This window comes from Pezoporus flaviventris, unplaced genomic scaffold (genome assembly GCF_033815535.1).
Source record: "Pezoporus flaviventris isolate CSIRO_AGI_PZ_B2104156 unplaced genomic scaffold, CSIRO_AGI_Pfla_v1 ptg000066l, whole genome shotgun sequence".
In the NCBI taxonomy this organism is placed as follows: Eukaryota; Metazoa; Chordata; class Aves; order Psittaciformes; family Psittacidae; genus Pezoporus; species Pezoporus flaviventris.
The window spans coordinates 2,695,515-2,708,727 of record NW_026892614.1 but is presented as its reverse complement, the minus strand read 5'-3'; the positions used below and the strand labels follow the sequence as shown (position 1 = coordinate 2,708,727).

Sequence of the window (13,213 nt, the reverse complement as noted above, 5' to 3'; positions counted from 1 at the left end):
GACTCTGTCACTAGACTTTAGCTTGTTCTCTCTGTCTTCCAATTCAAGAGCGAGCAGCATCAGATAAAGCTGGTAGGAGCTGGGCTTTAAAGAAGCAAAAAAAGGCATCTCTTCCCAAAAGATGTAATTATTCAGCCTTACTCTTTGATGCAGAATGTTATGATAAACTTTCCATTAAGTCCCAAAGAGGAAAGCCCGTGGGTAGTTGCTAAGCATGAAGAAACTGCCTCTGTTGCAGGAAATCTCTGTGTTGAAAATGACTGGTGAGGAAAGGGATTAAGAGCAAGTTCTGTATATGCCTTCCCTGCTCTGCCGTGGCTGCGCAGGGACAGGACCCTGGGATCCTGTGGGAACAACCCATAGGGATGTACTTATGCAGGGAATAGCATCTTCCTCACTGTAAAACTCACCCCATTGCAAAACAACTAGCAAAGGACCTACTGACCATCTTCTCTCAATTAGCTAGACAAGGAGCAGCCTGGGTTTCTATGTTTCTTAGGAGAGTGTGCCACTTTGCCTTCCCAGGCAGCTGTGCACTTCCTTGCACTTACCTGGTCAGCAGAGATTTATGAGGAAAACGACATTTGACTATAGCTGTGCAAATAAGCACTGCTCTGGTTTGCTACAGGAACAACAGTCTTAAAACCCCACCAACCCCAAACCACAACAAATCCACAACTGGGGGTCGTGAAATTCATTAGTTTTCAGCTTCCCGCTGAAATGAAAACCAGAAAAATTTTCTTGTGTTGAGTAAATGACTCCGTTGGAAAGCAAACGTTCTTCTTAGGGATCTAATAAAAGAGGTCTAATGGGCTGTTAGAAATCTGTACAAATAAATGGTTGTTTCAACAAGAAAACCTGCAGCAGCTAATTCAGCAAATGCTGAAACAAAGCCTTTGAACTTCTCGGTTTCATTCCCCTCAGCTGCAATAATTCGCTGATTTTTGCAGTGATCCATGGCTTGGCTTTGTTAACCCAAAAATAGATCTTTCAGTGAGAAACAGTGACCCTGAAAATTGGCTCCTTCTCCTGCTCAGGACCACCCCTGAAATGTACTACAGCTCCTGCCACGCTGAGTTTCAATTGCTGCAGCAGCGCTGTGTCCTTGCCACTAATCAGCTCCCCAGAACACCCCTGCTTCCCTGGTGAAGGTCTTCTGAGACAAAACAAGGTGTCACTGGGCTGTCTGCCTCATTCCAGCCTTGTCCTCATCAAGAGCCTTTCTCATTTTGCTTCTGAAGTTTCTAGGTGGCAGTGCTTGCCATGGCCCTTGCTGCCTGGCATGGGAAGTGGCACTGCAAAAACCAAGAACAGCAAGGGTTGTAAAAGCCTTGTGGAAACATGTGTTGTTTAGGATGGATTATAGCATGTGCCTCCTCTGGCTGGAGGTCCTAACATCCCGTGGTGTTCATGGAGACCCACAGGATACTCCACGTAGCCGGGCTCAGCTGCCTTGAGAGCGGACAGCATGGATGCTGAGCATTTGTTTCTAATCTTGAAGTGCTAGGTGGCTATGACGATATGGAGCTTTGGGATGCTATGAATTTGAAGGCTCACTCACAGCGGCATATTTCAAGTGCAGGTGAAAGCATCTGATATGTCTGTGCTGTCGTGGTAGCTCAGAGCTTAACTCTGAACGACAGCTCAAACTCCCTGGATACCTTCACTGGGAGTCCTGAGGAGCCTTTCACTTGAAGCCTGCATGCAGATGGCATGGACACAGCTAGCTCGAGCCCCTGGCAGGGTGAAGACGGGCCCTGCTCAACAGACACGGGCAGATGAGCCAGAGCAGTGCCATTTTGCATGCTCTGCTGCAGATGGATCGCGTGTCCTTGGGAAAGCAATTTCCTCCATCTGTGTCTCGGCTCCATCTCCCGCGAGCGGAGCGCGGGGAGGGTCACCCGTGTCCCTGGGGCTGAATTCATTAGCGACCATGAGGAGCTCAGTGGTGTCGGCAGGGAAAGCCCTGGGGAGGGCAAAGTGGTGATGAATCACTTGTGAATGCCCCCCATGCTCACAGGGATCCGGGCACTCGCTGAACCAGCTTCCAGGCGAGCAGGAAGAATCCCTTCTCTTAGCTGTGCTTCCTCTCAGCCCCCTCTCGCCTCCCAGAGCTGAATGCAGAATTAACACACTTATCACATGCTGTCTGGAAAAAAGAGATCTCCATTTAGATCAGGCTGTGTTTGCAAACATCTGAGCCCAAACTAATGCAAACAAACTATTGCATGACAACTCTGCTGGCGCTTTACATCCAAAGCCCTTTGCTTAGGGTGGAGAATGCTACCCCTTTGCCTAGCTTTTCACTGTCCTCTGGCAGGTGGTGCAAAACACTTCCACACTCAAGTACCCAGTTTTTCCAGCAAAACCTTTTAAGTGGTACCAAACAGGATCTCGGCCAGTGACCCATGAGCATCACCAGCTGCCCGAGTGCCCATGCCTGCTGCATGGTGCTTGCAATGGTGGTTTTCTCTTCATGGCGTGGCTGGGATGTCTTTGGTGCTCTGATCCTCAGGAGCAAGCTCCTTTTCCAAAATGGCATTGCTAGTGCACCTAGCCATACCTTCTGGAAGTCCTGCTGGGGATGGGGAGCAACGTGAGCTGCCGTGACCCTCAGAGCTCCCAGTTGACACTATTAAAAGCTCTGCTTCTCAGTGTATGTTGTAGTGGGGTTTATTTTGCCATGGTGGGGGTCTGCCCTGTGGGGCTGAGGCCTGGTAAGGTGTCTGCAGTGGAAGAGACCCCCTGTGTTGAAATTTTGGGGGATCTGAGCCTATGTGGTGCCTTGGTGAACAGTCTGTTAGACCCAGTTCCCTGCTGGAGCTGACCATTCAGATCCCTGACAGTGGAAGGGTCACTCTCAGGTGGATTATTTGCACAGGCAGGAATGGATGCTAAGGTGCAGAGGCAAGTGGGGAAAGCTGTTTATTTTTAATCTATGCCGAGCCTTCAGAGCCAGCTCCCTTTGCCATGCTTCTTCCTCAGTTCTCCCTTTGTCCCACCCTCCCTCTTGTTGTCACTGTCACAGGCTCTCAAGAATGATGGATGAAAGGCCTTAAAAGCAGCTGGTTTCACATTTCATCATTGTCACATAAATCACTTTCCTCTTTGCCTGAAACCACTCCTGCTGCCAGCAATGCCCTTGGCATCCCAAGGTGTGCTCTCCCCTCGCCGGCACCCAGCCAGGGACAGCACGTTGGGAGTCAGGGGCTCAGTAGTTTAGCAGAGCCCTGGATGCTTCAAGAGGAGGGATTCATCACAGCCCTCTGCTTCTGGCAGCTGGAGGTGTCTGACTTGCACTGTGGGACAAAGGGGTGATGTGAGCCTGATGGGGACATCCACATGGAGGTGACCGAATAGCTCTGATGGGAGAGGGAAGGGAGCTGTGCTGGTGGTGGCACAGGGACATGTGGGAACACCTTGGGACGGATACGTGCTTGTGCAGCGCAGCCTCCTGCTAATAGCTCTGCTCTGCTCACAGGGAGGGGTGGCAGCTGCGCTTCTGCTGCAGCGGGCAAGAGAGTGACTCCTGTGGGGTTTGACACTGGGTCTGGTGTCCCCTGTGGCATCAAAGAGGGTTCCTATCATGGGCAGCAGCACCCTTGATGTAAGGGGCAGGGGAAATCAAGTCCCATAGGGACTGCAGTGCTGGCATCGCTAATGCCCATGGATAACCACACTGCATCTCCCTGTCACCTCTGTGTGCCCAGGCACAGCCAGTTCTTGCCCTGCATCCCCCCATGCTGGCAGGCTCAAGTTCAAGCCATGCCTCCCATACAAGCCCTGCTCCTCCAGAGGGAACTGGCAAGGGACTGGTGAGAAAATATTTCCACTGTTGCTTCCCAGGTTTCCTCTGCTTACAATGCAAGCAGGTGAAGAGCTGGGTAGCAACCCCCTTCGCAGTCAGCTGTGATTGAATGCTAAGGAGGGGAGGGGAGCAAAAGGAGAAGAAAAGAAATGATTGAATAAGAAGAGTAAAATAAGAATCAGTGTGAAGCAAGAAAAGACATTGTAAATCACATCCTGCAAAAGGAGGCAGAAAGCAAATGCTTCAGCCTGGTCTGAGCCACCACCAGTTATTTATTCAGATAACATATTATTCGAGAGGAGAGACTCACATCTGATAAATATCTCCCAGTCCCAGAGAAATATGAAAAGGCAGCTGGCTTGGCTCCTATCAGAACCATTCCAGATGTTTTCAGCTGGTGTCAGACGTGCTGCTTGGCATGACAAAGCAAAGAGAAAAAAAGAGAGCGAGAGAAAGAAGGAACAAGAAATGTCATCATCTTATTTTTAAAGCACAAAAGGAAAAAAAATCGTGGCTTCCCATATTAAATGTTTCCCCTGGCAGCTTGTGGTGTAGTTGTCATTAATAGCTGAAACAGCAAGAGAGATAGCAGAACACAGGACTCCTATTTACTAGTGTTAATCAAGCACTAATTGGTAGTTTAGACATTCTTAAATTATTGTGGGGAACATTTCGGAAGTGTCAAGAGCCCAAGATCCATTCTCAGAAGTGCCTCCCAAATCCGATTTCAACGTCTGAGTCATTTAGATGCCACTGAAGATTTTTACCTGAACAGTCACAGCTGAGATTGGAGCATAAATTCTGGTGCCGGGCGCTGCAGCAGTGGCCGTGCCCCAGAGCCTCCGATGAACGTGACTGAAGGTGCAGGAGGGAGCTCAGCCGCCCTTTTCCGCAGCTGGGGGAGGGAGGATGCAGGGATTAAGGGTCGTTCCGGAAACAACCCAGGCTGGTGTGTATGTCCACAGGCTAGCTGCAAGCATGCCACCCCACCATTCCTCGCAGCGTGCCTCTTGGGTGGTGCTTGCTGATGCCTGCTGGCACCTCCAGGCTCCTGCCAGGCTTCTGCCACTCATTTTGTGCTTTGGTGATTAACCAGCCCTGCTGTGAACCCATGGAGGCTCTCAGGTGACGAGCAGGGAAGGTTGTGCAAGGCAATGCTGTACCTGCAGAGACAGCTCGTCTGTGGTTAACACTGTCTGAGGGGAGGCTGGAAGCTGTTGCAAGACCACTCTTTCTGCCTTCTGTTGGGAGAAAGGAGTAAGCTGCAAAAGAAGCATCAAAGACAAACACAAGTGGTATTGAGGAGAGGCAAACATGGAGCTGGGATGCAGCCGGAGACAGTTACCATAGTTACTCCCCATCCCTGCAAGAAGGGAGGCTGAGGCAGCTGCCCACTGGTTGGCACAAAGAGCAGAGGTATCCCTCAGGGTCCAGGCAGTGGGAGGCAGCTGGGGGGGCATCACTCTGCCTTGGGCTTAACCCCTTATTTGAGCTGACCTGAGCAAAGAAAATGTCCCTGCCACCCTAAAGCTAGCAGCCTTGAGGGTGGTAGGGTGCAGTCAAGCACACAGGACTGGGGGTGGGGGGGGGGGATTGCTAAGGGATAGGCAAAGTTGTGAGAGTGCAAAGAGCATCCAGAGGTTGGTTGCAGACTTAAACGGGCTGCTTGTGGTGCAGATGTGGGCCTGGGAAGCTGAAGGGAAAAGGGAGCTTCCCTGGAGATTCCTGGTTTGGGATCAGGTCAGGATTTCCAGGCTAACTGGCATCTCCTAGTCCAGTTGGAGAATTGAGCTTAGATCTCTTTAAGGCCACTGGAAATGGTACATGGAGGATCCCATAAACTCTTCACCCATTTTGATTATGCAGATTGTCTCTCTGCTTTTGGGGTCCCTGGTGCCAAAGGAAACAGCCAAGCTCATGCTGTGCTTTGGGCCGTCAGTGGAATGACACAGAGCACACTTTACCTGCGCTCAGTATGAGCCTGAGCCCCAGGAAAGGCAGCTGGAAACTTGAATTGTGCTGCTGGATGACTATGGAGAAAGGACAGTAACTTTTTGCCAGCAACAAAAGACCTTTGGGTCACATCAGCTGATGTGCAGTGTCACCCGCTTAGCCACTGACTGGCTGTTCTTCTCAAAGAGTAAGGAGCAGCATGCTGGCTTGGGACTTGGGTCTCAATGGTCAGCCCCAGCATCAGCTAGACCCACTAGAGACCATGATGTACTGGGTGCCTCAGTGTAACAGGGCTGTTTTGAGCTCAAAGACAGAAAGTCTGTGGATACAGAGATCTGAAACAGGGGAGTCCAGAGAAGCTGTCAGCTGGGGATGATGCCAGGCAGCCCTGACCCCGGGAAGGGGCTCAGCATGGCACATGGGCTCCCAGGTCTCAGCATCCTCCAGAGGCTGTAACTGAGAGCCCTGGTATCAGCTGGCTGGGACCGTAACCATGGCAGCAGCAGCCTCTGCATCACAACATGGCTTGGGGACACTAAAAAAAAAAACCAAAAGAAAGAAAGAAAAATGACAAAAAAAAATAAAATTAGATATTCTAATAATTCTATAATCTTGCTGGCAGATGAGGTTTGCTGAAGTGCCTTTCACCTAGGCAGGGCCTACCCCTGGGCACCAGCTGAAGATATGATTTCTAAAGGAAGCCAACCATGTGCTCTGGGAAATCAGGTCGTGAGCATCCAGCTGGAGCCAGGGAAGAGGCTACAGCAGCTCCTGTGCTCTGCAAGCTCTCATTACACTAATAGGGAGCATGGAGGGGCAGAGACACCCTTGCTGTGCACTTAATAAAGTGCCTGAAGCTCCTCTACCTGTTTTTATTACAGAAGTGTCAGTGCTGCGGCGGCAGGGGGGGGGGTGGCTGGATTGCTGTTGAGCAACACGTTGAGACACGGAGCCAAGCAGAGCGCTGCATTGTTAAATTAGTTTTTGACAGTCCTTTCCCCGGCATCTCACCAGGCTGCAGCTCCTGAGAGGACACATCCCACCCTGCTCCTGACCCCGCTTGGGCCCCCTTGCACTGTTAGGGCTGCTGATCTTGCTGGCATTTCGCTACCCGCAACAGAGGGGAGAGCCTTTCCATCACAGAGTGACACCATGTCCTTGTCCCTACCCTTTTGGCCTTGTTATCCTGTTTCCCCTCCTTCATCCTGTGTTTCTGTGTAGGGTGAGACAGTATTTTTGATTATCCTATGATCACAGAGGGCAGGAAGAAGAAAGACTGGGGGTTACCTAGAATTAACTGATGCAAACTCAGGGATATGCATATACATGCCCAGCTAGGAACCAGCATGCACATGCCTGCTCTGATATCTCCATATACATGGCTACGGTACCTCTCCTGCTGTGAGGCAGCAGGGCAAGGGATGCAAGCAAGCTCCATGGCACACATGCCTTTATCTCTAGCCAAACAGCAATGTCTTTGAGCCTAAACTTGCTGAAAGCATCACAAGCTGAGCTCCTCCTGTTAGACTTCCTCAGGGCTCTTGGGCTGCCTTTTTTTGGGTGCAGGGAGCTCATACGTAGAACCCCATCTGCACTGCAACCCTTGAAAGCTTCTTGGGTCAGAGACATGAAGACAGCCTCCTGTGGGAAGGGAGGGGGCAGGCTGTCATCTCTGATGAGGAGAGCACTGGGAAGAAAGGAAGAGTTTCCTGCCTGACACCCGCTTGCTTCTTCCATCCATCGCTTCTGTTATGGACTATTAAAAATTAACCAAATCATGTTCATCATTAACATGCGTTGCTTTTGTTCTCCAGGCTCCCAGTACCCATTTGCAGGGCTTTTGTTATGTATTTTTCAGCACTTTGCCTCTTTAATTGCTCGCTTCTCTCTGATGTGCAGGGCTGTGGTTTGCAAGTCAGCTGCAGGGAACAGAGGGGCATTTTTATTGCTCCAGACTGGAAGTCAGTGGAAGAAGAGGCTCTGCGAGTCCCAGCCCAAGCAGGCCCTGCGGTCTCTTGTGTCTGTGATGGATGCTCCTTGCCTGCTGGTGGGCAGACAGCTCTGGAGTGTTTAATCCACTGGGGGGAAGAGGGAGGGAGTCTTTCCTGAAACAGGCTGCCTTTGCTCCTTTTCACCCCCTTGCTGGCACACACAGTCCTGCTGCTTTTCTCACCCTCTGCTCCTGTAGCTGTTTCCAGCACTCTGATGTGCAGTGTGGGGCTGGGCTGTGGGTGCTGCTGTGCTGGAGGCTCTGTGCTCAGCTGCTGGCTTCACTGCAGGTGTCTGCATGGGAAAGAGCAGCAGGTTTGGGATGGAGGTATCCCCACAGCTCTTTCCTGATGTTAATCCCTTTCTCTCAGCCTGAGAGCTGCCTTTGCTGGGGTTCAGCTGGGCCAGGCAGGCCTCCTAATAGCCTGTAGGATCTGGTTCCCCATGAAGAATGGATGCAGCATGGTAGTCCCAGCAGCTGAGATGGGAGCTGTTTCAGTGCTGATGCAGTGACTCAGGACTCTGTCCACAGCTCCTCAGCAGGATGCTGAGCAGAGCTGACAGGCAAAAGTGAAACATCTGCTTCAAACCCTTGTTCTTTGCAAGCAGAGCAAGTCACCAGCCAAGAGCTCACCTCTTGGAAGAGACGTACGCAGGGGAAAGGAGCCAGGAGCTGGGGTCTCTCATTGCGGAGTGGGAGGATGTTTGGGCCTGCATTTACTAAATTTACTGAGTTTACTGTGTGGGTGTTGAGGCACTGGCACAAGTTGCCCAGAGAAGCTGTGGCAGTGTTCAAGGATAGGCTGGATGGGGCTTTGAGCAACCTGGTCTAGTGGAAGGTGTCTCTCATGTGTCAGGGGGTTGGAGCTGGATCTTTCAGGTCCCTTCCAACCAAAACCATTCTATGATTCCGTGATTCTATGAATCCTCCCCTTTGGTAGCTTGGGCAGAGAAGAAAGAGTCAGTTTCCTTTGGGGTATGGATAATTAGTAGTGCTAAGGTTGTGACTCAGCTCTTTGATCAACAAGAAAAGCCCGGACACCACGTTTCTGCATTTAATTCCAGGATTGCAGACTGCAATTCAACAAACCATGATATTAGGACGGGCAGGGATAATAATTGTTTCTTCTGCCCTGAACCTCTGCAAATCACCCTGGTGTAGGAGGATCTTTAGTCTCAACTGCCCTAGTTAATCTCCTACTGTTTTTTATCAGAAAGGTGATAGATTCCCGAAGCACCCATGGGTAAGAGCACATCAGTCTTTGGGAAGGACTCAAGTCCCTCTGAAGACCATGTAAATCTTTTCCTTGACTTCATCAGGCTTTGGATCAGGGTCAGACTCATTGTGATCTCTGCCAGGCAAGGTGAAGCACCACTGTGATTAAAACAGCCAGGCACGGACCCAACTGCCGTGGTGATGGCAGGAAGTTTTAGGAGGGGAAGGACTGGTGTCATCGTTCCTTCTGAGAGCTTTAATGCCCAACATGTAGGAATTTAATAATTAAGGAGGTGCTTTCACATGTGGGTTTTTTTTTTAATAGTCTAACAGCGTGAAATAAGCCATTCAATAATTAATTGACGAAGTCGAACTGCACATGCCAGCACCAGGGCTGAGGGTGTGGGCTCAGCCTTTGCAGACAAATGAAGTGAGAAGTAATTGCTTGATGAAGAAAAGGAAGATATTAACATCAGATTTGTCAGGTCTCTCATAGGAATTCATCATAGTGGGTCTGGGACTTCAAATGGGATTTGTGCTGCTAATTCATCACTAATTAACACTCTAAATTGGCCCACGTGTGGGGGAGGGAGGAACCTGGGGCTGGGGCTGTTCTAGACTTCAGTGAGAGCAAGAAGAAGGAGATAGAGAGAAGTCTTTATTTGTAGGGGATGATTCAGAGGGCATGAGGAGACAAAAATGGACTGCTCGTGCTGTACAACATCTGCATGTGTGTCTTTGGGAAGTGTGTAGCAATGTTGGCATCCACATGGATAGGATTTGATTCCAGTGAAAGGTGTCCCAACTCTGCTCCTGGCTGTCTCCAGTCTCCTTCCTTGTCATCATTCTCAGGATGTCTCTGGTCTTGTGGATGTTATGACTGCTCTGCCTGGGCGATATTAGCAGTTCAGCCTGATTCTGGTCCTGTGCTGTCCGAGCCTCCTTCCACATACAGTAGAAGGAAGTAGGTACCACAGTGAGGGTGGGCAACACTTGCACACAGGCTGGATGTGGCTCTGAAGTGCTGCTGTAATACATTAAATAGCAAACCTCTCAGCTGCCACCTGAAAATGCCAGCTCTACGTGCAATAAGAGGTGGCACCTCGAAGTTGCCCCAATATCTCTGTATATATGTTACATGACCTAGGTCTCTCCTAATTACTTGCTACCATGTGGGACATCTCAACTAGAAGAGACAGCGAGGGCTCAGTCTGTGTGCTCTAACCTGGTAGTTAAGGTACTAGCTAAACTTGGGCTGTGCTCCGTATACTCTGATTCCCTGGCTATTAGAGGAGTGTCACTTTTTCCATCATTTTTTTCTTTTTTTCTTAATTTTTTTTTTATTTTTCTTTATGAGAAAGCTCAAAAGCCTATTTCAGCATGATAAGAACACTAAAACCTTGAAAAATGCTCCTGAGAGGGCAACTTATTCATTCCCAGCTCTAAGTTTATTCCCAGGGCAACAGATTAGTAGTGTTTAGGGCTGGAAAGGATCACTACTTTAATCAATAGATTAAAAAAGATCACAGCCATTAGTGCCAGGCTTTGATTTTTACACTGCCACTACATTTTATGTGGCTGCCTCCCCATCTGTGGCATTTTAGAGCAGTCAGGATATGTCTGTGTTACTACAATACAATTTATGCTCTAATCTTATACTATTCATCTCCCCCTTTGTTATCCCTTATCTCATCAGATATTCCTGGATCTGTGTCCTGCTGCTTTTCCATCACTCATAGGACGTATCAGGTGGAAAACAGTTCCCTGAGGGGCTGGCAGTGTTTGTGTGACAACTACAAGACAAAGCAAGGGCAGTCTCTGAGCTATGCGCTCTTTAATCCAGCACCAGCAATTCCTAATGTTGGCTCAGGGCTGACCAGGGAGGGACATTGTGTCCCCAGTATTCAACTTAGACACCTGAGCTAACTGAGCCTCTCCACCTTCAAGGTGATGGTATGCAGAGAGCACTGGCCAGGCCAGAGTCTTCTTTGATGGGACTGCTGGAAATCATAGAGTTACAGAATGGTTTGGTTTGGAAGGGGCCTTTAGAGCTCATCCAGTTCCAACCTCTTGGCACAGGTGGGGACACCTTCCACTAGACCGGGTTGCTCAAAGCCCCGTCCAACCTGGCCTTGAACACTGCAGGGAAAGGAGGTCATTTCTGGTGAAGAAAAGGAATTTTTCTGCTTTCCCCACCTTATATGAGCTGAGCTACTTCTCTGTCCCCACTCTGCCTGTTTTTGATCTTTGGCTCACCCAATGGTGATAACTGAAGCATTCTTATGAAGGACGAATTCACAGGCTCCAGGTGAGACACACTGCTGTCAGCTGCTGCTCGGAGGCAGGGAGCGCTGCAGCAAGGGCAGTGGCAAGAAAAACCTGTGTGTCTTGTTTGCAAATAGAAAAGAAATGGATAGAAAGAGCAAACTCATTTTCTCAGAAAGTCAGCTCCAAAGGTCCCCTGAACTTGTGTAATCTCTTTGCTGCCTCCATGTGTCTAGATATGTGGGTGGATGGATGGGGATGCTGCAGCAGGACAGAAGTGAAGGCACTGACAAATTACAGCATTTCTTTGGGTAGTTTATTCCAGAGACCTTGCTCCAACTTCTAGGAAGGGAGTAACCCTTGAGGGAATGCAGTGGGATTTTAAAGTCTCAGGAGGTAAAACCTTCCATAAAAATGCAATTGGCTTCCAGTCAGGAGCCCTCTAAAGAGCATCTTGGTATGCTCTGGTCTTTAGGTTATCTGTGGATTGTGTGCACAAACATACCCCTTCCTCATATCTTATGCACTGAAAAGGAAAATTTAGGTGGCAGCTGTTTTTATGACTTCTGGGGTTTTTTTGAGAGATAGAAAAACACAGGGAAACTTCATTGGAGAAAGCCACAAGTCCATTCTCTGGTTTCCTGGTGCAAGTCTCTGTATGAGGTTTCTCTGGTTTTGCTACAGATGGTGGGCAATTTCTGTCCCAGCCTTAAATTAATTGCCATTGAGGATCTCCACTCTGTTACGTTTCCAGATGGGAAAATGAAAAATACCCAGATGAGGTCTCCAGCTCCATATTTCTGTCTCTGGGGAATCAGTCTTCATGAGGTCTCCTTGGGCATTGCTGACGTAGCAGAAAGCCTTCAGAAAACTTTATTTTCTGCTAATCAACAAAACTTCTTCCACTCAGATTTTCTCCTTGGGTTTCAGAGTAAGTTGGGAGTCTTAACAGGGTTTGGGCATCATCTGTAAGTCCTGAGCAACTATGTCATCATTTATGAGTAACTTCTCATAAATCTGCCTTAGCTACAACATGATTTCCGTGTTGGCTTGTGTTTGCTCTTGCAGTGATGTAAGTGATACCCCATTTCCCATGCATGAATAATCAGACATCGATTTGAGGAGAGTCCCAGCACAGCAAACACTGCATCTTTTGTGACAATCCTCAGGGCTCCATGGAGTCAACAACTCACCTGTAGCTTGATGACAGCACTGAAGCCCTTCTTCCAGAAAACACCAGGAGTTGATAACCACCAGTTCTATAACTCCACAGTGGTGCAAAAGATGGTTCTCTCTAAAGCTGATCTGGGATGCACAAGTCAGGACTGATCTAGAGGGGAACCTCACAGCAGACTGGGAATACCTGTAACTGATTCCACAGCCTACCTCTTGTAGCTGCTGGGTTCTCCTGGCAGGTTTCCTGTCCTACAGTCAGCCGAGGACTTGGATGTAGGATGTGAGCATCACATCAGTATGTACATGTAGTCCAGGGGACAGTGCAAGCTTCCTTTTCAGTGAGTACAGCAGGTAGATGCAGCCCTGGAGAAGAATCCCAACATCTCCAACTACTTCCATAGTGGAATTTATAAGACAGCAGAGCCGGATGATTGTCTCTGCTCTGTGAAGCTCTTTGAGAGCTGTGTTTTGCTGCAGCAGTGAAGGTGGGTGCAACCTGGAAAGAAATGACTGGATAAAATGGCTTTGCTTTTGGTGTGTGCTGAGTAAATGGCAACCGGTGGGAAGAAAGTGTCATGACTGTGGATATTCCTGTCCCTCTGGGTGGGACTTCTGCTGCTTGCCGTATGCTGTGTCCTGCAGCATTTGAGCATGATGCATGAGGGTGAAGGTCTCTCATTCCTGGCAGGCAGAGGTTTCCAGTGAATGCTTGAATCAAACAGGACTCAGCCAGACTGGGGCCGGTTGAACTAGAAGGGACTCCAGATAAGGAGAGGGGACTCCACTGGCTGACAGGGATGCTGTTC

General features: G+C 49.2%; 1 long non-coding RNA gene across 2 annotated transcripts; it reads right to left on the bottom strand.

Moving 5' to 3' along the window:
- Window positions 1–4,060: 4,060 nt before the first annotated feature.
- Window positions 4,061–5,368, bottom strand: LOC133278667 (uncharacterized). Of its 2 annotated transcripts, XR_009746628.1 has the most exons (3): window positions 4,972–5,368; window positions 4,576–4,778; window positions 4,061–4,217 (listed from the first exon to the last, which is right to left on the bottom strand). It is a non-coding gene; the product is annotated as an uncharacterized LOC133278667 (long non-coding RNA). The 2 variants fall into 2 exon arrangements; XR_009746629.1 differs by having other exon boundaries at window positions 4,576–5,368.
- Between the last annotated feature and the right edge of the window lie 7,845 nt (window positions 5,369–13,213).